Genomic DNA, 4,396 nt, shown 5'->3' with positions numbered 1-4,396 from the left:
GGCTGAAACATAGTTCAACCTCGGTAAATGCACTGTCCTTCTTATACTCCTGATGGCCACCTGTTTACTGGACACCACTCTTCGACTTCCAGGGGCCCAAAAATATTTTTCTGTTGATGCAAAAATCCCAAAATGGGGCTAGAGAGCTTAGGGCTCTTTCTCCTAGGTCTGCACAGCAACTGTGGCTGGTAGGTTTAGTGTGTGTGGGGCAGTTCACGTTTCCCCAAAGAAATAAACATTGTGCATGTCACTTCATCGGTGTAGATGAAGGAAATAAATTTTATTTGACTCTCTTGTCTTTTAAATACACTTTGTGTGACTCTCTTCTCATATGTGTGGCTCTCTACATCACCCAGTCTCATGATGGAGGCCCAAAATCGGTGTCCAAGGCCTGTCGCGACGTTTCGGATTTTCTGATCCTTCTTCAGGCGAGCGTTGGACACAAATGGCTGGAATTCTCTACAGCAGCCATGTATACCTGTTGTTTTCTGAGTGGGCGTGTCCCCCACTCACATTAAACCACTCGATGTCACTGTTGTTGCTGTTTTTTTTTCAAAAATAAAAACTATTTGCTTTAACTGTCTCAATTGTGTGTTTTTTTACTACTTTTGCATCCCCACAAAAAATTCCGGGGCCCCCGGTCACCAAAGAGGGGCCCAGAGACACAGGCCCACAGGCGAGGTACTGGCTGTGTTAGGAATGAATGAAATCCAGAGGCTGAAACATAGTTCAACCTCGGTAAATGCACTGTCCTTCTATCTTATACTCCTGATGGCCACCTGTTTACTGGACACCACTCTTCGACTTCCAGGGGCCCAAAAATATTTTTCTGTTGATGCAAAAATCCCAAAATGGGGCTAGAGAGCTTAGGGCTCTTTCTCCTAGGTCTGCACAGCAACTGTGGCTGGTAGGTTTAGTGTGTGTGGGGCAGTTCACGTTTCCCCAAAGAAATAAACATTGTGCATGTCACTTCATCGGAGTAGATGAAGGAAATAAATTTTATTTGACTCTCTTGTCTTTTAAATACACTTTGTGTGACTCTCTTCTCATATGTGTGGCTCTCTACATCACCCAGTCTCATGATGGAGGCCCAAAATCGGTGTCCAAGGCCTGTCGCGACGTTTCGGATTTTCTGATCCTTCTTCAGGCGAGCGTTGGACACAAATGGCTGGAATTCTCTACAGCAGCCATGTATACCTGTTGTTTTCTGAGTGGGCGTGTCCCCCACTCACATTAAACCACTCGATGTCACTGTTGTTGCTGTTTTTCAAAAATAAAAACTATTTGCTTTAACTGTCTCAATTGTGTGTTTTTACTACTTTTGCATCCCCACAAAAAATTCCGGGGCCCCCGGTCACCAAAGAGGGGCCCAGAGACACAGGCCCACAGGCGAGGTACTGGCTGTGTTAGGAATGAATGAAATCCAGAGGCTGAAACATAGTTCAACCTCGGTAAATGCACTGTCCTTCTTATACTCCTGATGGCCACCTGTTTACTGGACACCACTCTTCGACTTCCAGGGGCCCAAAAATATTTTTCTGTTGATGCAAAAATCCCAAAATGGGGCTAGAGAGCTTAGGGCTCTTTCTCCTAGGTCTGCACAGCAACTGTGGCTGGTAGGTTTAGTGTGTGTGGGGCAGTTCACGTTTCCCCAAAGAAATAAACATTGTGCATGTCACTTCATCGGTGTAGATGAAGGAAATAAATTTTATTTGACTCTCTTGTCTTTTAAATACACTTTGTGTGACTCTCTCCTCTCATATGTGTGGCTCTCTACATCACCCAGTCTCATGATGGAGGCCCAAAATCGGTGTCCAAGGCCTGTCGCGACGTTTCGGATTTTCTGATCCTTCTTCAGGCGAGCGTTGGACACAAATGGCTGGAATTCTCTACAGCAGCCATGTATACCTGTTGTTTTCTGAGTGGGCGTGTCCCCCACTCACATTAAACCACTCGATGTCACTGTTGTTGCTGTTTTTCAAAAATAAAAACTATTTGCTTTAACTGTCTCAATTGTGTGTTTTTACTACTTTTGCATCCCCACAAAAAATTCCGGGGCCCCCGGTCACCAAAGAGGGGCCCAGAGACACAGGCCCACAGGCGAGGTACTGGCTGTGTTAGGAATGAATGAAATCCAGAGGCTGAAACATAGTTCAACCTCGGTAAATGCACTGTCCTTCTTATACTCCTGATGGCCACCTGTTTACTGGACACCACTCTTCGACTTCCAGGGGCCCAAAAATATTCTTCTTCTGTTGATGCAAAAATCCCAAAATGGGGCTAGAGAGCTTAGGGCTCTTTCTCCTAGGTCTGCACAGCAACTGTGGCTGGTAGGTTTAGTGTGTGTGGGGCAGTTCACGTTTCCCCAAAGAAATAAACATTGTGCATGTCACTTCATCGGTGTAGATGAAGGAAATAAACTTTATTTGACTCTCTTGTCTTTTAAATACACTTTGTGTGACTCTCTTCTCATATGTGTGGCTCTCTACATCACCCAGTCTCATGATGGAGGCCCAAAATCGGTGTCCAAGGCCTGTCGCGACGTTTCGGATTTTCTGATCCTTCTTCAGGCGAGCGTTGGACACAAATGGCTGGAATTCTCTACAGCAGCCATGTATACCTGTTGTTTTCTGAGTGGGCGTGTCCCCCACTCACATTAAACCACTCGATGTCACTGTTGCTACTGTTTTTCAAAAATAAAAGCTATTTGCTTTAACTGTCTCACTTGTGTGTTTTTACTACTTTTGCATCCCCACAAAAAATCCCGGGGCCCCCGGTCACCAAAGAGGGGCCCAGAGACACAGGCCCACAGGCGAGGTACTGGCTGTGTTAGGAATGAATGAAATCCAGAGGCTGAAACATAGTTCAACCTCGGTAAATGCACTGTCCTTCTTATACTCCTGATGGCCACCTGTTTACTGGACACCACTCTTCGACTTCCAGGGGCCCAAAAATATTCTTCTGTTGATGCAAAAATCCCAAAATGGGGCTAGAGAGCTTAGGGCTCTTTCTCCTAGGTCTGCACAGCAACTGTGGCTGGTAGGTTTAGTGTGTGTGGGGCAGTTCACGTTTCCCCAAAGAAATAAACATTGTGCATGTCACTTCATCGGTGTAGATGAAGGAAATAAATTTTATTTTACTCTCTTGTCTTTTAAATACACTTTGTGTGACTCTCTTCTCATATGTGTGGCTCTCTACATCACCCAGTCTCATGATGGAGGCCCAAAATCGGTGTCCAAGGCCTGTCGCGACGTTTCGGATTTTCTGATCCTTCTTCAGGCGAGCGTTGGACACAAATGGCTGGAATTCTCTACAGCAGCCATGTATACCTGTTGTTTTCTGAGTGGGCGTGTCCCCCACTCACACTAAACCACTCGATGTCACTGTTGTTGCTGTTTTTCAAAAATAAAAACTATTTGCTTTAACTGTCTCAATTGTGTGTTTTTACTACTTTTGCATCCCCACAAAAAATTCCGGGGCCCCCGGTCACCAAAGAGGGGCCCAGAGACACAGGCCCACAGGCGAGGTACTGGCTGTGTTAGGAATGAATGAAATCCAGAGGCTGAAACATAGTTCAACCTCGGTAAATGCACTGTCCTTCTTATACTCCTGATGGCCACCTGTTTACTGGACACCACTCTTCGACTTCCAGGGGCCCAAAAATTGGCTGGTAGGTTTAGTGTGTGTGGGGCAGTTCACGTTTCCCCAAAGAAATAAACATTGTGCATGTCACTTCATCGGTGTAGATGAAGGAAATAAATTTTATTTGACTCTCTTGTCTTTTAAATACACTTTGTGTGACTCTCTTCTCATATGTGTGGCTCTCTACATCACCCAGTCTCATGATGGAGGCCCAAAATCGGTGTCCAAGGCCTGTCGCGACGTTTCGGATTTTCTGATCCTTCTTCAGGCGAGCGTTGGACACAAATGGCTGGAATTCTCTACAGCAGCCATGTATACCTGTTGTTTTCTGAGTGGGCGTGTCCCCCACTCACATTAAACCACTCGATGTCACTGTTGTTGCTGTTTTTCAAAAATAAAAACTATTTGCTTTAACTGTCTCAATTGTGTGTTATTTACTACTTTTGCATCCCCACAAAAAAAATTCCGGGGCCCCCGGTCACCAAAGAGGGGCCCAGAGACACAGGCCCACAGGCGAGGTACTGGCTGTGTTAGGAATGAATGAAATCCAGAGGCTGAAACATAGTTCAACCCCGGTAAATGCACTGTCCTTCTTATACTCCTGATGGCCACCTGTTTACCGGACACCACTCTTCGACTTCCAGGGGCCCAAAAATATTTTTCTGTTGATGCAAAAAATCCCAAAATGGGGCTAGAGAGCTTAGGGCTCTTTCTCCTAGGTCTGCACAGCAACTGTGGCTGGTAGGTTTAGTGT

Source organism: Cyprinus carpio, chromosome A25, assembly GCF_018340385.1.
Source record: "Cyprinus carpio isolate SPL01 chromosome A25, ASM1834038v1, whole genome shotgun sequence".
Taxonomy (NCBI): Eukaryota; Metazoa; Chordata; class Actinopteri; order Cypriniformes; family Cyprinidae; genus Cyprinus; species Cyprinus carpio.
This window is presented reverse-complemented; position numbering follows the sequence as displayed.